The sequence below is a fragment of the Brassica rapa genome, chromosome A01 (assembly GCF_000309985.2).
Source record: "Brassica rapa cultivar Chiifu-401-42 chromosome A01, CAAS_Brap_v3.01, whole genome shotgun sequence".
Classification (NCBI taxonomy): Eukaryota; Viridiplantae; Streptophyta; class Magnoliopsida; order Brassicales; family Brassicaceae; genus Brassica; species Brassica rapa.
In genome coordinates this window covers 17,126,819-17,149,494 of record NC_024795.2, presented here as the reverse complement: position 1 = coordinate 17,149,494, position 22,676 = coordinate 17,126,819, and the positions used below count along the sequence as shown (strand labels likewise).

Below are 22,676 nucleotides of genomic sequence, written 5' to 3'. Positions count from 1 at the left end.
ATTGTGCATTCATGTATTGATGCATTTAAAAATGAGCCTAAAGTGTCAATGTATTGGTAAAACCTTGCATTGTCATTTTAGAGATTGAAATCTGCTTGTTCTTGCCTTGATTGATGGCTTGTTTCAAGGTTTATATATTGCTGTGGCATTGGTGATCAAACAGGATGAATTATCTTGGTTTGATCCCAATGGGATGATCTGATCTTGCATTGAGTTGTGGTGGTGTTAGGTACACAGGAAGTGATACATGTAACTTGCCAACAGCCAAGAATGTAGAGACAAAGGTCTAGTGCCATTGCATATCATCACTAGGACATGTTAGTCCATAATCTACAGGAAGTGTAGTGTGATTGATTATGCAATGAGAGATGGCCATGCATAAACCATTGGACATATCCAGTCAAAGACTACAGGAATGTAGCATGGGTCATTATGCAATAGAAGTGTGGGTCTTGTAGTCTCTCTATTGGTGATTCAAACACCCTAGTTCCTAGATAAGGAGAGAGTTACTCCAAGAAGAAAGCTATCATGAAAGACTGATAGTTATAAGACCATGGGGATGCATATGATCATCACAAGCTTAGCTCTTTCTAGTCACGGTTCTAAGCTTGAGGGGAGTCTTAATGCATATGATCCATGGTCAGTAACAAGTCTTTGCAAAGGCTCCTAGACAGGATCATCAGCGGAGTTATTCTAGGCAGTCTAAGGGTGAAGGTGAACTGATCAAAGCGGCTTCTATGGTGAAGTGATTGATGAGAAGACTGATGAATCCATTCTGCCTTTCCAAGAGCTGATGATGCCATGGAGATGGTGCAATGGCCGAGTGGGAACTCATCTAAAATAAGGGAAGTGTCCTAAGCTCAATTCAATTCAATACATTCATCAATTTCAAATCTAAAGTCTAGAAATGATACTTAAAATGATTGAATGGATTGTGTGATGTTTCTTGATAAGTACTGATGCACCTTTGGGATAATGTATCAGGTACAAGTGCTTGAGCCTCATCAAAGAAGAACCTGGTCTTTCCTAGCTTCTCTAAGAAGCTGTGAAGTCAGTTGAGAGGGGAGATCCAAACCAGTTCCATGAAGAGGTGAAGCTGAGTTGTTGAGTGCGCAAAGTCTTGAGGAGTTGCTGCACCAGTTTAGGCCGTGATCCAGAACTTCTTGTGTCCAACCACACTGGTTCTAAAGGCACAAGAGTTCACTGGCCAATCCCTAGGCTTGGAGCTCCACTCTTTTTCCCTTGCAAGGTTTTGTCCCAATGGGTTTTCCTTGTAAGGTTTTTAATGAGGGAGACTCTTCAGAGTTCCAAGCTTGGCTTAGGATCTCCTAAAGTCAAGCTTGAGGGGGAGTGTTGAACTGAAGAGAAGATAGAGCTTGTACAATAATAGGGCAAGCTCTAGAAGATGTCCAGAAGAGTTTCAATCAAGCTTCAGAGGTGTTCTGAAGTAGTTATCTGAGAAGTTAAGTCTAGGAAGACTTAGACTGATCATGTGAAGGCTGTGAAGGAGTTAGAGAGAAGATGGAAGTGTGGGTGCAAAGATAGGGCGTTCAGTACGGCCTTGTACGGTCTAGGGTGAATCATGAAGGTGTTTGGGGATCAGTCAAGAAGGAGATAAGGCAATGTGCATAGTTAGGGATAGTGGTACGGACAGGAGGTCCGTACCATCAACGTACGGCCACTCCACACGCCCAAGTCATCCGGTTCAGCCCAAATCAAGATGTGCAATGTGAGGGGCGGTTCACTCTGATTCTATCCTTTCCTATAGTGACCGTGGAAGTGTAGAGGGAAAGGGAATATACCAAAGGGATCAGAGTGAGCTGTATGTGCAAGCTGGAAAGGTAAAGGTGCTTACCTTTACAGCAAAGACCAATCTCCTCCCTTCATTCAAATGAATAAGCAATCTGAGCTCTCATTCAGTCCAAAGCGCCAGCTATCACCAGAACATCAAAGACCACTCTTCTCTCATCCTTACCATCCATTCTATCTTTTAATTATAGCCTTAGGATCTAGGTTTTGATATGAATTGTGTAAAAGGCATATATAAGCTCTTATGTTCATTTTGTAACCCTTAAGCTGAGAGAGTCTCTCTTCTTCATAAACTTGTTCTTAGTTCTTATTCTCTGGTTACTAAGTCTCTTAATCTTGTTACTAAGTCTCTCTAATCTCCTATACACGTTCCTAATCTCTCAGTCTCTCTTATACTCTCTCTGATTCTCTTAAACTCATTTCTACTCTTCATACTTCATCATACAATAATCTCTCATCTGTTCTTACATCACTCAAGTACTGGTACTCTGAAAACCTCATAGAAGAAGCTGTGCTATTCCCAAACTAGGAAACTGGAATCACCTGATTTGAAAGAGGGATAACTTCTTTTTGCCAACTCCTATGAGATTTATTCAACTGCCTGGTGATTCTCCACCACTTTATGTATCCAAATCAAGCTTCTCTCAAGAGATTCATCCAGGTTTGATTGGAACGACAAATAAGCTGTCCATTCCCAAACTGGGAAACTGGAATCACCTGATTTGAAAGTGGGATAACTTCTTCAATCCCAACTCCTATGAGATTTATTCACTTCCTGGTGATTCTCCACCACTTTAGTATCCAAATCAAGCTTCTCACAAAGTGATTCATCCGGTTTGATTGAAACGACGAAGAAGCTGTGCTATTCCCAAACTGGGAAACTGGAATCACCTGATTTGAAAGTGGGATAAACATCTTCTTGCCAACTCCTATGAGATTATTCAACTTCCTGGTGATTCTCCACCACTTATGTATCCAAATCAAGCTTCTCTCAAAGAGATTCATCCAGGTTGATTGGAACGACAAATAAGCTGTCCTATTCCCAAACTGGGAAACTGGAATCACCTGATTTGAAAGTGGGATAACCTCTTCATCTCAACTCCTATGAGATTTATTCAACTTCCTGGAGATTCTCCACCACTTATGTATCCAAATCAAGCTTCTCACAAAGTGATTCATCCTGGTTTGATTTGGAACGACGAGAAGCGTGATATTATTCCCAACTGGGAAACTGGAATCACCTGATTTGAAAGTGGGATAACTTCTTCTTGCCAACTCCTATGAGATTTTTTCAACTTCCTGGTGATTCTCCACCACTTTATGTATCCAAACAAATCAAGCTTCTCAAAAGTGATTCATCCTGGTTTGATTGGAACGACGAAGAAGCTGTGCTATTCCCAAACTGGGAAACTGGAATCACCTGATTTGAAAGTGGGATCACTTCTTCTTGCCAACACCTATGAATTTTATTCAACTTCCTGATGATTCTCCACCACTTATGTATCCAAATCAAGCTTCTCACAAAGAGATTCATCCAGGTTTGATTGGAACGACGAATAAGCTGTCCTATTCCCAAACTGGGAAAACTGGAATCACTTGATTTGAAAGTTGGATAACTTCTTCATCCCAACTCCTATGAGATTTTTTTTTCAACTTCCTGGTGATTCTCCACCACTTTATGTATCCAAATCAAGCTTCTCACAAAGTGATTCATCCTGGTTTGATTGGAACGACGAAGAAGCGTGTATTCATCCCAACTAGGAAACTGGATCACCTGATTTGAAAGAGGGATAACTTCTTTTTCCAACTCCTATGAGATTTTTTCAACTTCCTGGTGATTCTCCACCACTTTATGTATCCAAATCAAGCTTCTCACAAAGTGATTCATCCTGGTTTGATTGGAACGACGAAGAAGCTGTGCTATTCCCAAACTGGGAACTGGAATCACCTGATTTGAAAGTGGGATAACTTCTTCATCCCAACTCCTATGAGATTTATTCAACTTCCTGGTGATTCTCCACCACTTTTGTATCCAAATCAAGCTTCTCCACAAGTGATTCATCCTGGTTTGATTGAAACGACGAAGAAGCTGTGCTATTCCCAAACTGGGAAACTGGATCACCTGATTTGAAAGTGGATAACATCTTCTTGCCAACTCCTATGAGATTTATTCATTCCTGGTGATTCTCCACCACTTTAGGTATCCAAATCAAGCTTCTCTCAAAGAGATTCATCCAGGTTTGATTGGAACGACAAATAAGCTGTCCTATTCTGGTGCAGCCCTGGAATGGCTGTCTCTCCCTGGATCACTTGAAGGGGCGTGGGTGGATGAAAGGTGATGGATATGGTCTTCTCCTTAGAGCTATGGATGCTATAAAGATGTTTTTTTCTGCTCCACAGACACAGGATCACCCTGCTTAGTGTCTAGGATGGATCACAGAGATAATCCTTGCAAACAGAGAATCAAAGACTCGATCTGTATCAAGGTTTGTGGATTGATGTGGGACACAAGAGAGATGGCTCGCCTCCTGATACTCCAAGGCTTCTGATCTGGATATGACACACCAAATCAGAGAACCCAAGCTGGATATTACACACCAGCAGAATTGAGAGAAAACTCAAAACAAAGAAGTTGAAAAATGACGATTGATTGATTTCTCATGCCAAAACGTGGCTACATATGTTAAAAGAATAAAACTGAAAACCCTAAATTTAAACCAAGATGGTTTTAATCTCCTAATCCAATCGAAATTGGTTTATTTTAAATACTAATCTACCCAAATCTGGTTTACTCTAATCCTAATTGTCTTTGGTTTAAATTAAATGAAAGCCCAATAAACTAAACCCATTACATTACAATTAAATCAAACCAACAAGCTGGTTCTTCTTTGGTTTATGATGGGCCACGACTTGAACTTGATTTGGAGTGTCTCTAATGAACTTTAGATCCTCCACGTCCTGTTAGGCCAGCTAGAAAGCAAGTGGATCAAGATTCTGGCTGCAAACTCTTTTTTGGACCGAAAAAGCCTTATTTCGCCTAGATCCAAATGTAGCCCAATTCAGAAACTTTCTGACATGTTTTCCTTGTTCTCCATACATATTTGGACGAGGTGAATGGTCTCCATAGCTCCTGTTAAGCTCAGTTGGTTGAATCCTCTTTGTTCAAGCTGTTTCAAGGCAGTACCAACAGTTCTTCTCTTCTCTCTATCCAGAACCTCATAGATCATGCCAATAAGAGTATGATACTGTCCATTAAACTGCACCATGATCAGTGGTATAGCTGACCCATACATTGGCTTCAATCCATTGATTCCAATCCTGATCAGGATCACACCATCCCCTCCTCCTTTAAAAGGATTTGTCCTCAAATCCAAGCTCTGTAGGATGATAGAACCTTGATAATTTAACTCCAAAGTTCCTGACCTGGCCATGAGATATATCATCACCTCTCTAGTCCCTCCAGGAAGAAACACCAAGCTCTGCAGTCCTTCTTCATGTCTCAGCAACATCTTGGAACTTTCCTCACTGCATGTGGCTTCTAAGGCAGATGATTTCTCTACTTTGTTGAGTTTGCAGTTGAATGCTTCTCTCCAGGATGATCCTATCCACGTCCTGCTCATGAACATGAGACCATATATTCTCAGTTTAACATCCTTCTGGTCAGGTGGTCGTGTGGTTTGGTCCCCATACTCATCCTCCAGTTCTGGCTTCTCTTTAACCACCACCAGTTCCTGTTTATCTCTTCTCAGCTTGTTCTGGTCAGTTATGAACCTGATAAAGGACGTGTTACCTGCTGACTCTCCTTCATTCTCTCTGCAAATAGTTTTTATCATACCATTCTCTCTCCCTTTAAAAAGATTTGACCACAAATCTTGTTTTTCAAGAGTGAATGAACCTTGCAAATTGAGCTTGTATGCAGTTGCTTTCTGATCCAGAATTTGTTTATTTCTTCTAACCATACACAAGCTTCCTCCTGGTTCAAAAACAACTTGTTGCAGGCCCTTAACAATTCTCAGATGTTCCACTAAGCTGAGCTGAAGACATACCAAAGGTCTGATTAGTAACTCACAAGCTAAAGACTTAAAGTTATCACCTTGCTCAACAGTAGGAAGCACCAATTCAAGAGCTTTAGATGACCCTCCAGGAACTTTTTCTTCTTGTTTTATTTGATCAGGCACGTGGCCACACTCAGCTTCTGCAACTTCTGCCTCCTCCTCTAGTTTTAAACAAAGAGTTGTTGGTTCTGGTTCAGTTTTATGACTCTCCTCAATCTGTTTTTTGGAGAAGCTAATATAGAGGCTTGCAGCTTTTCCTCCTCTTGTTTCAATGATAGAACAGGAACCACAGATATTCTCTCAGCCGGTTTTAACGGCAATTCAGACCAATAGGCAGACTGATCTAAAGTAGTAAGCTTTGTTGCTGCTTCTGGTTTTAGTTTTGGAAGTTTCCACTGCGAGACAAACCTCTTGTTCATCAAGGTCTTCATCTCCACCCATGAAATTATTTGAGGTTTTTTTTCAAATCTCCTAGTCTGAGAAACTCTCTGCCACCATGAGAATGCACTTCCACAGAGTCCATTGACTGCTAGACATACCTTTTTCTTTTCAGTGTAGTATAGGAGTCCAAAGAGAAACTCCATCTTCTTTTCCCAATCAAGGTATGCCTCTGTATCAATCTTCCCATAGAAGAATGGAATTGTAAGCTCTTCTTCATATCCAGACATAGAATACAGTTTGTTAACTGATAGATTTCGTGCTCCCTTGTTAAAACTTCAAACCCTAACCCTCAAGAGGCTCTGATACCACTTGGTGCAGCCCTGGAATGGCTGTCTCTCCCTGGATCACTTGAAGGGGCGTGGGTGGATGAAAGGTGATGGATATGGTCTTCTCCTTAGAGCTATGGATGCTATAAAGATGTTTTTTTCTGCTCCACAGACACAGGATCACCCTGCTTAGTGTCTAGGATGGATCACAGAGATAATCCTTGCAAACAGAGAATCAAAGACTCGATCTGTATCAAGGTTTGTGGATTGATGTGGGACACAAGAGAGATGGCTCGCCTCCTGATACTCCAAGGCTTCTGATCTGGATATGACACACCAAATCAGAGAACCCAAGCTGGATATTACACACCAGCAGAATTGAGAGAAAACTCAAAACAAAGAAGTTGAGAAAAATGACGATTGATTGATTTTCATGCCAAAACGTGGCTACATATGTTAAAAGAATAAAACTGAAAACCCTAAATTTAAACCAAGATGGTTTAATCTCCTAATCCAATTCGAAATTGGTTTATTTTAAATACTAATCTACCCAAATCTGGTTTACTCTAATTCCTAATTGTCTTTGGTTTAAATTAAATGAAAGCCCAATAAACTAAACCCATTACATTACAATTAAATCAAACCAACAAGCTGGTTCTTCTTTGGTTTATGATGGGCCACGACTTGAACTTGATTTGGAGTGTCTCCTAATGAACTTTAGATCCTCCACGTCCTGTTAGGCCAGCTAGAAAGCAAGTGGATCAAGATTCTGGCTGAAACTCTTTTTCTGGACCGAAAAAGCCTTATTTCGCCTAGATCCAAATGTAGCCCAATTCAGAAACTTTCTGACATGTTTTCCTTGTTCTCCATACATATTTGGACGAGGTGAATGGTCTCCATAGCTCCTGTTAAGCTCAGTTGGTTGAATCCTCTTTGTTCAAGCTGTTTCAAGGCAGTACCAACAGTTCTTCTCTTCTCTCTATCCAGAACCTCATAGATCATGCCAATAAGAGTATGATACTGTCCATTAAACTGCACCATGATCAGTGGTATAGCTGACCCATACATTGGCTTCAATCCATTGATTCCAATCCTGATCAGGATCACACCATATTCCCAAACTGGGAAACTGGAATCACCTGATTTGAAAGTGGGATAACCTCTTCATCTCAACTCCTATGAGATTTATTCAACTTCCTGGAGATTCTCCACCACTTTATGTATCCAAATCAAGCTTCTCACAAAGTGATTCATCCTGGTTTGATTGGAACGACGAAGAAGCTGTGATATTCCCAAACTGGGAAACTGGAATCACCTGATTTGAAAGTGGGATAACTTCTTCTTGCCAACTCCTATGAGATTTTTTCAACTTCCTGGTGATTCTCCACCACTTTATGTATGCAAATCAAGCTTCTCACAAAGTGATTCATCCTGGTTTGATTGGAACGACGAAGAAGCTGTGCTATTCCCAAACTGGGAAACTGGAATCACCTGATTTGAAAGTGGGATCACTTCTTCTTGCCAACTCCTTTGAGATTTATTCAACTTCCTGGTGATTCTCCACCACTTTATGTATCCAAATCAAGCTTCTAACAAAGTGATTCATCCTGTTTTGATTGGAACGACGAAGAAGCTGTCCTATTCCCAAACTGGGAAACTGAATCACCAGATTTGAAAGTGGGATAACTTCTTCATCCCAACTCCTATGAGATTTATTCAACTTCCTGGTGATTCTCCACCACTTTATTTATCCAAATCAAGCTTCTTTCAAAGTGATTCAGCCTGGTTTGATTGGAACGACGAAGAAGCTTTCCTGTTCCCAACATGGGAAAACGGAATCACCTGATTTAAAAGTGGGATAACTTCTTCATCCCAACTCCTATAACATTTATACAACTTCCTGGTAATTATCCACCACTTTATGTATCCAAATCAAGCTTCTTACAAAGTGATTCATCCTGGTGTGATTGGAATGACGAAGAAGCTGTCCTATTCCCAAACTGGGAAACTTGAATCACCTGATTTGAAAGTGGGATAACTTCTTCATCCCAACTCCTATGAGATTTATTCAACTTTCTGGTGATTCTCCACAACTTTATGTATCCAAATCAAGCTTCTTACAAAGTGATTCATCCGGGTTTGATTGGAACGACGAAGAAGCTGTCCTATTCCTAAACTGGAAAACTGGAATCACCTGATTTGAAATTGGGATAACTTCTTCATCTTAACTCCTATGACAATTATACAACTTCCTGGTCATTCTCCACCACTTTATGTATCCAAATCAAGCTTCTTACAAAGTGATTCATCCTGGTTTGATTGGAACGACGAAGAAGCTGTCTTATTCCCAAACTGGGAAACTGGAATCACCTGATTTGAAAGTGGGATAACTTCTTCATCCCAACTCCTATGACATTTATACAACTTCCTGGTAATTATCCACCACTTTATGTATCCAAATCAAGCTTCTTACAAAGTGATTCATCCTGGTTTATTGGAACGACGAAGAAGTTGTCCTATTCCTAAACTGGGAAACTGCAATCACCTGATTTGAAAGTGGGATAACTTCTTCATCCCAACTCCTATAACATTTATACAACTTCCTGGTGATTCTTCACCACTTTATGTATCCAAATCAAGCTTCTTACAAAGTGATTCATCCTGTTTTGATTGGAACGACGAAGAAGCTGTCCTATTCCCAAACTGGGAAACTAAATCACCTGATTTGAAAGTGGGATAACTTCTTCATCCCAACTCCTACGAGATTTATTCAACTTCCTGGTGATTCTCCACCACTTTATTTATCCAAATCAAGCTTCTTTCAAAGTGATTCAGCCTGGTTTGATTGGAACGACGAAGAAGCTTTCCTGTTCCCAACATGGGAAAACGGAATCACCTGATTTGAAAGTGGGATAACTTCCTCATCCCAACTCCTATGAGATTTATACAATTTCCTGGTGATGCTCCACCACTTTATGTATCCAAATCAAGCTTCTTACAAAGTGATTCATCCTGGTTTGATTGGAACGACGAAGAAGCTGTCTTATTCCTAAATTGGGAAACTGGAATCATCTGATTTGAAAGTGGGATAACTTCTTCATCCCAACTCCTATAAGATTTATTCAACTTCCTGGTGAATCTCCACCACTTTATGTATCCAAATCAAACTTCTTTCAAAGTGATTCATCATGCTTTGATTGGAACGACGAAGAAGCTGTCCTATTCCCAACATGGGAAAATGGAATCACCTAATTTGAAAGTGGGATAACTTCTTCATCCCAACTCCTATGAGATTTATCCAACTTCCTGGTGATTCTCCACCACTTTATGTATCCAAATCAAGCTTCTTTCAACGTGATTCAGCCTGGTTTGATTGGAACGACGAAGAAGTTTTCCTGTTCCCAACATGGGAAAATGGAATCACCTGATTTGAAAGTGGGATAACTTCTTCATCCCAATTCCTATGACATTTATACAACTCCCTGGTAATTCTCCACCACTTTATGTATCCAAATCAAGATTATTACAAAGTGATTCATCCTGGTGTGATTGGAATGACGAAGAAGCTGTCTTATTCCCAAACTGGGAAACTGGAATCACCTGATTTGAAAGTGGGATAACTTCTTCATCCCAACTCCTATGAGATTTATTCAACTTCCTGGTGATACTCCACCACTTTATGTATCCAAATCAAGCTTCTTACAAAGTGATTCATCCTGGTTTGATTGGAACGACGAAGAAGCTGTCCTATTCCTAAACTGGGAAACTGGAATCACCTGATTTGAAAGTGGGATAACTTCTTCATCCGAACTCCTATGACATTTATACAACTTCCTGGTGATTCTCCACCACTTTATTTATCCAAATCAAGCTTCTTTCAAAGTGATTCAGCCTGGTTTGATTGGAACGACGAAGAAGCTTTCTTGTTCCCAACATGGGAAAACGAAATCACCTGATTTGAAAGTGGGATAACTTCTTCATCCCAATTCCTATGACATTTATACAACTTCCTGGTAATTCTCCACCACTTTATGTATCCAAATCAAGCTTCTTACAAAGTGATTCATCCTGGTGTGATTGGAATGACGAAGAAGCTGTCTTATTCCCAAACTGGGAAACTGGAATCACCTGATTTGAAAGTGGGATAACTTCTTCATCCCAACTCCTATGAGATTTATTCAACTTCCTGGTGATACTCCACCACTTTATGTATCCAAATCAAGCTTCTTACAAAGTGATTCATCCTGGTTTGATTGGAACGACGAAGAAGCTGTCCTATTCCTAAACTGGGAAACTTGAATCACCTGATTTGAAAGTGGGATAACTTGTTCATCCGAACTACTATGACATTTATACAACTTCCTGGTGATTCTCCACCACTTTATGTATCCAAATCAAGCTTCTTTCAAAGTGATTCAGCCTGGTTTGATTGGAACGACGAAGAAGCTGTCCTATTCCCAAACTGGGAAACTGAATCACCTGATTTGAAAGTGGGATAACTTCTTCATCCCAACTCCTATGAGATTTATACAATTTCCTGGTGATTCTCCACCACTTTATGTATCCAAATCAAGCTTCTTACAAAGTGATTCATCCTGGTTTGATTGGAACGACGAAGAAGCTGTCCTATTCCCAAACTGGGAAACTGAATCACCTGATTTGAAAGTGGGATAACTTCTTCATCGCAGCTCCTATGAGATTTATTCAACTTCATAGTAATTCTCCACCACTTTATGTATCTAAATCAAGCTTCTTACAAAATGATTCTTCCTGGTTTGAATGGAACGACGAAGAAGCTGTCCTATTCCCAAATGGCAAAACTGGAATCACCTGATTTAAAAGTGGGATAACTTCTTCATCCCAACCCCTATGAGATTTATTCAACTTCCTGGTCATTCTCCACCACTTTATGTATCCAAATCAAGCTTCTTACAAAGTGATTCATCCTGGTTTGATTGGAATGACGAAGAAGCTGTCCTATTCCCAAACTGGGAAACTGGAATCACCTGATTTGAAAGTGGGATAACTTCTTCATCCCAACTCCTATGAGATTTATTCAACTTCCTGGTGATTCTCCACAACTTTATGTATCCAAATCAAGCTTCTTACAAAGTGATTCATCCGGGTTTGATTGGAACGACGAAGAAGCTGTCCTATTCCTAAACTGGAAAACTGGAATCACCTGATTTGAAATTGGGATAACTTCTTCATCTCAACTCCTATGACAATTATACAACTTCCTGGTCATTCTCCACCACTTTATGTATCCAAATCAAGCTTCTTACAAAGTGATTCATCCTGGTTTGATTGGAACGACGAAGAAGCTGTCCTATTCCCAAACTGGGAAACTGGAATCACCTGATTTGAAAGTGGGATAACTTCTTCATCCCAACTCCTATGAGATTTATTCAACTTCCTGGTGATTCTCCACCACTTTATGTATCCAAATCAAGCTTCTTTCAAAGTGATTCAGCCTGGTTTGATTGGAACGACGAAGAAGCTGTCCTATTCCCAAACTGGGAAACTGAATCACCTGATTTGAAAGTGGGATAACTTCTTCATCCCAACTCCTATGAGATTTATACAATTTCCTGGTGATTCTCCACCACTTTATGTATCCAAATCAAGCCTCTTACAAAGTGATTCATCCTGAGAGTTTTATAGGATTTATGTGAGAGTTTAAGGAAGATTTGTGAAGAGATTAGAGAAGAACTAGGTTGAACCGTGAGAGAGAGAGAGAGAGATTGACAAAGAGAATAATAGAGAACTCTTTTCCCTTGAATGATTTGTTTATGGGAACAACCCATTTATAGAATTCATACAGCAAGATGTCAACATTAAGGAAACAATAAACAAAGAAGTTAAGACAGAGGAGAGATGGGCAAAGTGGTCCTGGATAGTGACAGGTCCTAACGGGTGGGAAGACTTTGAATCCTTAACCAGACCCGTGACCTGCACTCTCAACGGTTCCCCACTTCCCTTAGGCGATTCCAAACATTCTTCTTGCCTTCTTCTCTTCTACATCAGTCACTCTTATGTCTTGCACTCCAAGTTAGGGTTGTCTTGTACGGACAGACTTGTCTAGCAAGGTAAGTTGAGTGATTGCTTGATCCGGATGTAATTGTTCCCCTCTTGCTTCTTACTTCATTCTCCTCTCTTTATTGCTTCATGTCAACACTCCCCCTCAAGCTTGACAGTGGTGATTGTCAAGCTTGGAAACCATGAAGCATTCCCTCATTAAAACCTTTACTTGGAAAAACCACTTGGGATAAAAACCAAGCAAAGGAAAAAGAGTAGAATACTCCATGGTGAGGGGATTATTGACATGGGAGGTTTATGAGTCCAAGTCTTGGAAGAATGGACTCACAAACTTTGCTACTGGCCGCCTTGGTGAAGATGTCAGCCAGCTGATCCTCACTTCTTGTATAACATGGGAGAATCACTTGCTGCTCTACTGCTTGTCTTACCTTGTGGCAGTCCACTTCTATGTGTTTTGTCCTCTCATGGAAGACTGAGTTGGATGCAATGTGTATTGCGGCTTGGTTGTCACAATGCATGGTCATGGGAGTTTTGATCTCAATTCCCAAGTCGCCTAGAAGCCCTTTTATCCAGATAAGCTCACTGGTTAGCTTCCTCATTGATCTGTACTCTGCTTCTGCACTAGAGCAAGACACTACCTTCTGTTTCTTGCTCTTCCAAGTGACCAGATTTCCTCCAATGAATGTACAATAGCCGGTGGTTGATCTTCTGTCTATTCTGTCCCCAGCCCAATCTGCATCACAGTATCCTATCACCTCAGTGTTCTTGTTGCAAGCCATCCATACACCCTGACCTGGTGCCTCTCTCAAGTATCTTAGTATCCTCTCCACCATGTTCCAGTGATGAACCTTGGGAGTTTGCATATGTTGGCTTACTTGATTAACTGCAAAGCACACATCTGGCCGAGTGATGGTTAGATAGATCAGCTTCCCAACCATCCGTCTATATTGTTTGACATCTTCAAATGGAGTATCTTCATACTCCCCCTCTCGCAATACCTTGTAACCTTCTTCAAGTGGTGTCTTGGCTTGTCTTCCTCCAAGATCTCCTGCCTCCTTTAAGATGTCCAGGGTATACTTTCTTTGGGACATGAACAATCCTTCCTTTGATCTGCACATCTCAATGCCGAGGAAGTACTTCAGTTCTCCTAGGTCTTTGATATCAAATGCGGCTTTAAGAAAGGTCTTGGTTGAACTGATCCCCTCCTTGTCACAACCAGTGATGATGATATCATCCACATAGACTAGAATCACAACAATCCCTTGCTTGCTGGTGAGAGTGAAGAGTGTGTGATCCGCTTGAGACTTCACAAAGCCTCTCCCATTCAGTGTAGTGCTCAGCTTGTGATACCAAGCTCTTGGTGATTGTTTCAAACCATATATGGCTTTTCTGAGTCTGAGTACATTCCCTGGTTTCACCATCTCTTCCATTCCCGGCGGTGGTCTCATATATACCTCATCTTCTAGTTCACCTTGCAAGAAGGCATTCTTCACATCCATTTGCCAAAGATCCCACTCTTGATTTACTGCCAATGAAAGGATAATCCGGATTGTGTGAAGCTTGGCCACTGGTGCAAAGGTGTCTAGATAGTCTTCTCCATAAACTTGTGTGTATCCTCTTGCTACCAATCTGGTCTTTTTTCTTTCTGGCTTTCCATTTGCAAGATACTTGATAGTGTGTATGAGTCTGCTGGTCACGGCTTTCTTTCCTTTTGGAAGCTCTGTCTCATACCAGGTGTTGTTCCTCTCCATGGCTCCCATTTCATCATTCACTGATTCCCTCCATTCATCATCTTCCATAGCTTCTGCATATGTTCTTGGTATCCATTCCTGATCCAATGAGCCCACAAAGGCTTGATGTTCTTCTGGATAGTGAGCTAGGGAGCACACGCCACTGGGTGGGTGAGCTACTGCCTCTGCATTGAAGTAGACTCTGGTGTTGTTCCAGTTTGAAGCCGGCTTCTTGATCCTAGTACTTCTCCTAAGTACTGGCTGATCATTTTCATTCTGAGTGCCTTCTCCACCTTCCAAGTTCTGATTCTGATCCTCCACTTCCTCCTCTTGGTCATGGTGCTCTTCTTGATCATGAACTTCCTCAGATACAGGTGGTTCACCCTGATTTCCCCCCTCAGGATCAAGGGGAGCAGCTTCTTGGATCTCAACTTCATCTGTAGTTGTCTCGGTTTGCTCTTCAGACCGGCTTGATCCTCCCACATTATCTGATCCTGCTTGTCCCGGCTCTTCCATAGGTAAGCTGACCCCAAGTCTCCTCATGACTTGTCTGAGATTGGCTGCTCTATCTGATGCGGATTGAGACAAGTTCTCCAGCTCATTCCAATCCTTGTTGTTGTAGTACCCTCTGGTTTCTACAAACTTCACATCTCTAGATACCAAGACTCTCCTAGTCTCTGGTTCATAGCACTTATAGCCCTTCTGGTTTGGTGAATACCCAATGAACATAGCTCTTGTGCTCTTAGCCTCCAGTTTGTTCCTCAGTTCTCCTGGTTTCAAAACAAAACAAAGGCACCCAAACACACGCATATGATCAATAGATGGTTTAGCTTTGTTCAATACCTCAAATGGAGAGCAGTCTTGTAGAACTCTGGTAGGAATGCGGTTGATCAGGTAGCATGCAGTTAGGACCGCATCACCCCAAAAGCTCTTTGGGACACTAGTATGGAACATCATGCTCCTAGTGACCTCCATGAGATGCCTGTTCTTCCTCTCGGCCACACCATTTTGTTGGGGAGTGTATGGACAGCTGGTTTGATGAATCACACCTTGTTTGGCTAGATGAGCTTTGAATGCATTGCTGGTGTACTCTCCTCCATTATCTGATCTCAAAATCTTAACTTTGGCATTATAATGGTTAGAGACATATGTTTCAAAGTTTATAAATGCATCTAAGACCCTATCCTTTGATTGTAAGAGAGTGATCCATGTGTACTTGGATTTCTCATCAATAAAGGTCACAAAATACTTGTGATGTTCTCTAGAAAGACATGGAGCTGTCCATACATCCGAGTGGATTAAATCAAAGCAGTGTTCATAGATTGTACTAGACTTGGGAAATACAGTTTTGCAATGTTTTCCTAAGATACAAGCTTCACAATCTTGCTGGAATGAAATACTAGGCAACATGATGTTCAAGGCACGAGAATGAGGATGTCCTAATCTAGCATGCCACATTACATCTTTAGGGAAATTAAAACTTGAATTGAAAGCAACAGATAGATCGGATGCAAGCTTAGTGTCTTCTAGCAAGTACAGGTTTCCCTTGCTCACACCTTTGCCAAGCAACCTACATGAGTCAATATCCTGAAAGTAGACATCATCAGGCGTAAATATAACATTGCAATTCAAGTCATTGGTCACCCTTTTCACAGATAATAGATTAGAAGTGAAACTAGGCATGTAGAAAGCTTTGGATTCTTTCTCAAATAATTTAAGTTCCCCTATGCCTTTAATTGGAACCTTGTTACCATCAGCTATCATAACATTTCCTACTGCAGGAGTGATATTTTTAATCAAATTTAAATCACTAATCATGTGATGAGAGGCTCCTGAGTCTATGACTAAGGGTTTAACTCTATCAGATTCATGAGCAACTTGAAACGCCGTGAATAAACTCCTAGGCAATTGATATGATGCACTAAGGGAGGAACCAAGAGTTTTACCAGACTCCTTGAGAGCTTTGATGAGTGCCTCAATGTCAGATTTCTTGATGGACTCATCCTGGTTTCCCTTGCCCTCATGAGTGCGGTAGGCCGTGGAAGCTTCTCCTACATCACCTGAGTAGTTTGCCCGACCATCAGTCTTGAACTTAGCCGGTTTGAGGTGTGGGTGAAGTATCCAGCACTTGTCCTTGCCGTGACCCTTCCTCTTGCAATGATCACACACCCACACTTTCTTTTCCTCCGGCTTGTAGTACCCTTTGTTGGCTACTCCGGCAGGTTTGCTCTCGGCTCCTTCAGCTTGATTGGCCATCACTAGCTCTCCCTTTCTCTTAAAGAGACCCACTGAGCCGTGCTCCTTCTGAATCTCAGCACACACTTCATCTAGAGATGGAAGCTCCTTGTTCCTCAGTATGTGCCTAATAAGGTCATCATACCCTGGGTTGAGAGTGAGCAGCAAGGCAAAGACCTTATCTTGCTCCCTTCTTTCATGTAGAACATCCGGATCAACTGTTGCGGGTCTGAGCATCTCTAGCTCAGCCCATAGAGACCGGAACTTCCCAAAATGAGCATCAAAGTCTGTGTCCTCTTGACTTAGAGAATTGATTGCTCCTTTTACTTCATACACCTTGCTGATGTTGGATTTGTTGGCATACACCTTCTTGAGAGTATCCCACAGCTCCTTGGAAGTTTCACAGAATGCATAAGCCTCTTGGAGAGAAGGGGCGAGGCTATTCTGGATGATAGACAACACCATGAGGTCCTCCTGACCTTTCTTCTTATCCCCAGCATCCGCAACCACCACTTCTTTGCCATCCTCTCCTAGGACAGTCTTCTTGGTGGGGCGGCCTTCTTCAACAATCTCCCAAAGACCTCTGCCTCCGAGAGCTGTTTTGGCAAGTCTTGCCCATGTCAGGTAGTTAGGACCCTTGAGAGTAACTGGTATCATTACCATCTTTGGGTTCTCGGAGGTATCCATCAAGAGAGAAAGAGAAACGAAAGTTTTGGATGAACTTTGCTACTTTTGGCAAATTCTGGAAATGAGATTGAAGAACACCTCAAGAACAGGATGAACTTTGCCAAAAATAGAAATAAAACACAGAGAGTTCGCGGAAGAAAAAGAGATTTAGGTCTCAAGAGCACAGCTGCTCTGATACCATGAGAGTTTTATAGGATTTATGTGAGAGTTTAAGGAAGATTTGTGAAGAGATTAGAGAAGAACTAGGTTGAACCGTGAGAGAGAGAGAGAGAGATTGACAAAGAGAATAATAGAGAACTCTTTTCCCTTGAATGATTTGTTTATGGGAACAACCCATTTATAGAATTCATACAGCAAGATGTCGACATTAAGGAAACAATAAACAAAGAAGTTAAGACAGAGGAGAGATGGGCAAAGTGGTCCTGGATAGTGACAGGTCCTAACGGGTGGGAAGACTTTGAATCCTTAACCAGACCCGTGACCTGCACTCTCAACGGTTCCCCACTTCCCTTAGGCGATTCCAAACATTCTTCTTGCCTTCTTCTCTTCTACATCAGTCACTCTTATGTCTTGCACTCCAAGTTAGGGTTGTCTTGTACGGACAGACTTGTCTAGCAAGGTAAGTTGAGTGATTGCTTGATCCGGATGTAATTGTTCCCCTCTTGCTTCTTACTTCATTCTCCTCTCTTTATTGCTTCATGTCAACACATCCTGGTTTGATTGGAACGACGAAGAAGCTGTCCTATTCCCAAACTGGGAAACTGGAATCACCTGATTTGAAAGTGGGATAACTTCTTCATCCCAACTCCTATAAGATTTATTCAACTTCCTGGTGATTCTCCACCACTTTATGTATCCAAATCAAGCTTCTTACAAAGTGATTCATCCTGGTTTGATTGGAACGACGAAAAAGCTGTCCTATTCCCAAACTGGGAAACTGGAATCACCTGATTTGAAAGTGGGATAACTTCTTCATCCCAACTCCTATGAGATTTATTCAACTTCCTGGTGATTCTCCACCACTTTATGTATCCTAATCAAGCTTTTCACAAAGTGATTCATCCTGGTTTGATTGGAACGACGAAGAAGCTGTCCTATTCCCAAACTGGGAAACTGGAATCACCTTATTTGAAAGTGGGATAACTTCTTCATCCCAACTCCTATGAGATTTATTCAACTTCCTGGTGATTCTCCACCACTTTATGTATCCAAATCAAGCTTCTTACAAAGTGATTCATCCTGGTTTGATTGGAACGACGAAGAAGCTGTCCTATTCCCAAACTGGGAAACTGGAATCACCTGATTTGAAAGTGGGATAACTTCTTCATCCCAACTCCTATGAGATTTATTCAACTTCCTGGTGATTCTCCACCACTTTATGTATCCAAATCAAGCTTCTTACAAAGTGATTCATCCTGGTTTGATTGGAACGACGAAGAAGCTGTCCTATTCCCAAACTGGGAAACTGGAATCACCTGATTTGAAAGTGGGATAACTTCTTCATCCCAACTCCTATGAGATTTATTCAACTTCCTGGTGATTCTCCACCACTTTATGTATCCAAATCAAGCTTCTTACAAAGTGATTCATCCTGGTTTGATTGGAACGACGAAGAAGCTGTCCTATTCCCAAACTGGGAAACTGGAATCACCTGATTTGAAAGTGGGATAACTTCTTCATCCCAACTCCTATGAGATTTATTCAACTTCCTGGTGATTCTCCACCACTTTATGTATCCAAATCAAGCTTCTTACAAAGTGATTCATCCTGGTTTGATTGGAACGACGAAGAAGCTGTCCTATTCCCAAACTGGGAAACTGGAATCACCTGATTTGAAAGTGGGATAACTTCTTCATCCCAACTCCTATGAGATTTATTCAACTTCCTGGTGATTCTCCACCACTTTATGTATCCAAATCAAGCTTCTTACAAAGTGATTCATCCTGGTTTGATTGGAACGACGAAGAAGCTGTCCTATTCCCAAACTGGGAAACTGGAATCACCTGATTTGAAAGTGGGATAACTTCTTCATCCCAACTCCTATGAGATTTATTCAACTTCCTGGTGATTCTCCACCACTTTATGTATCCAAATCAAGCTTCTTACAAAGTGATTCATCCTGGTTTGATTGGAACGACGAAGAAGCTGTCCTATTCCCAAACTGGGAAACTGGAATCACCTGATTTGAAAGTGGGATAACTTCTTCATCCCAACTCCTATGAGATTTATTCAACTTCCTGGTGATTCTCCACCACTTTATGTATCCAAATCAAGCTTCTTACAAAGTGATTCATCCTGGTTTGATTGGAACGACGAAGAAGCTGTCCTATTCCCAAACTGGGAAACTGGAATCACCTGATTTGAAAGTGGGATAACTTCTTCATCCCAACTCCTATGAGATTTATTCAACTTCCTGGTGATTCTCCACCACTTTATGTATCCAAATCAAGCTTCTTACAAAGTGATTCATCCTGGTTTGATTGGAACGACGAAGAAGCTGTCCTATTCCCAAACTGGGAAACTGGAATCACCTGATTTGAAAGTGGGATAACTTCTTCATCCCAACTCCTATGAGATTTATTCAACTTCCTGGTGATTCTCCACCACTTTATGTATCCAAATCAAGCTTCTTACAAAGTGATTCATCCTGGTTTGATTGGAACGACGAAGAAGCTGCCCTATTCCCAAACTGGGAAACTGGAATCACCTGATTTGAAAGTGGGATAACTTCTTCATCCCAACTCCTATGAGATTTATTCAACTTCCTGGTGATTCTCCACCCCTTTATGTATCCAAATTAAGCTTCTTACAAAGTGATTCATCCTGGTTTGATTGGAACGACGAAGAAGCTGTCCTATTCCCTAACTGGGAAAACTGGAATCACCTGATTTGAAAGTGGGATAACTTCTTCATCCCAACTCCTATGAGATTTATTCAACTTCCTGGTGATTCTCCACCACTTTATGTATCCAAATCAAGCTTCTTACAAAGTGATTCATCCTGCTTTCATTGAAACGACGGAGAAGCTTTTCTACTCCCAAACTGGGAAACTGGAATCACCTGATTTGAAAGTGGGATAACTTCTTCATCCCAACTCCTATGAGATTTATTCAACTTCCTGGTCATTCTCCACCACTTTATGTATCCAAATCAAGCTTCTTACAAAGTGATTCATCCTGGTTAGATTGGAACCACGAAGAAGCTGTCCTATTCCCAAACTGGGAAACTGGAATCACCTGATTAGAAAGTGGGATAACTTCTTCATCCCAACTCTTATGAGATTTATTCAACTTCCTGGTGATTCTCCAACACTTTATGTATCCAAATCAAGCTTCTTCAAAGTGATTCATCCTGGTTTGATTGGAACGACGAAGAAGCTGTCCTATACCCAAACTGGGAAACTGGAATCACCTGATTTGAAAGTGGGATAACTTCTTCATCCCAACTCCTATGAGATTTATTCAACTTCCTGGTGATTCTCCACCACTTTATGTATCCAAATCAAGCTTCTTACAAAGTGATTCATCCTGGTTTGATTGGAACGACGAAGAAGCTGTCCTATTCCCAAACTGGGAAACTGGAATCACCTGATTTGAAAGTGGGATAACTTCTTCATCCCAACTCCTATAAGATTTATTCAACTTCCTGGTGATTCTCCACCACTTTATGTATCCAAATCAAGCTTCTTACAAAGTGATTCATCCTGGTTTGATTGGAACGACGAAGAAGCTGTCCTATTCCCAAACTGGGAAACTGGAATCACCTGATTTGAAAGTGGGATAACTTCTTCATCCCAACTCCTATGAGATTTATTCAACTTCCTGGTGATTCTCCACCACTTTATGTATCCAAATCAAGCTTCTTACAAAGTGATTCATCCTGGTTTGATTGGAACGACGAAGAAGCTGTCCTATTCCCAAACTGGGAAACTGGAATCACCTGATTTGAAAGTGGGATAACTTCTTCATCCCAACTCCTATGAGATTTATTCAACTTCCTGGTGATTCTCCACCACTTTATGTATCCAAATCAAGCTTCTTACAAAGTGATTCATCCTGGTTTGATTGGAACGACGAAGAAGCTGTCCTATTCCCAAACTGGGAAACTGGAATCACCTGATTTGAAAGTGGGATAACTTCTTCATCCCAACTCCTATGAGATTTATTCAACTTCCTGGTGATTCTCCACCACTTTATGTATCCAAATCAAGCTTCTTACAAAGTGATTCATCCTGGTTTGATTGGAACGACGAAGAAGCTGTCCTATTCCCAAACTGGGAAACTGGAATCACCTGATTTGAAAGTGGGATAACTTCTTCATCCCAACTCCTATGAGATTTATTCAACTTCCTGGTGATTCTCCACCACTTTATGTATCCAAATCAAGCTTCTTACAAAGTGATTCATCCTGGTTTGATTGGAACGACGAAGAAGCTGTCCTATTCCCAAACTGGGAAACTGGAATCACCTGATTTGAAAGTGGGATAACTTCTTCATCCCAACTCCTATGAGATTTATTCAACTTCCTGGTGATTCTCCACCACTTTATGTATCCAAATCAAGCTTCTTCAAAGTGATTCATCCTGGTTTGATTGGAACGACGAAGAAGCTGTCCTATTCCCAACTGGGAAACTGGAATCACCTGATTTGAAAGTGGGATAACTTCTTCATCCCAACTCCTATGAGATTTATTCAACTTCCTGGTGATTCTCCACCACTTTATGTATCCAAATCAAGCTTCTTACAAAGTGATTCATCCTGGTTTGATTGGAACGACGAAGAAGCTGTCCTATTCCCAAACTGGGAAACTGGAATCACCTGATTTGAAAGTGGGATAACTTCTTCATCCCAACTCCTATGAGATTTATTCAACTTCCTGGTGATTCTCCACCACTTTATGTATCCAAATCAAGCTTCTTACAAAGTGATTCATCCTGGTTTGATTGGAACGACGAAGAAGCTGTCCTATTCCCAAACTGGGAAACTGGAATCACCTGATTTGAAAGTGGGATAACTTCTTCATCCCAACTCCTATGAGATTTATTCAACTTCCTGGTGATTCTCCACCACTTTATGTATCCAAATCAAGCTTCTTACAAAGTGATTCATCCTGGTTTGATTGGAACGACGAAGAAGCTGTCCTATTCCCAAACTGGGAAACTGGAATCACCTGATTTGAAAGTGGGATAACTTCTTCATCCCAACTCCTATGAGATTTATTCAACTTCCTGGTGATTCTCCACCACTTTATGTATCCAAATCAAGCTTCTTACAAAGTGATTCATCCTGGTTTGATTGGAACGACGAAGAAGCTGTCCTATTCCCAAACTGGGAAACTGGAATCACCTGATTTGAAAGTGGGATAACTTCTTCATCCCAACTCCTATGAGATTTATTCAACTTCCTGGTGATTCT

General features: G+C 41.1%; 1 long non-coding RNA gene across 1 annotated transcript; it reads right to left on the bottom strand.

Moving 5' to 3' along the window:
- Positions 1-9,870: 9,870 nt before the first annotated feature.
- Positions 9,871-11,157, bottom strand: LOC117126468. Its single transcript, XR_004449052.1, has 2 exons — positions 10,524-11,157; positions 9,871-10,347 (listed from the first exon to the last, which is right to left on the bottom strand). It is a non-coding gene; the product is annotated as an uncharacterized LOC117126468 (long non-coding RNA).
- Between the last annotated feature and the right edge of the window lie 11,519 nt (positions 11,158-22,676).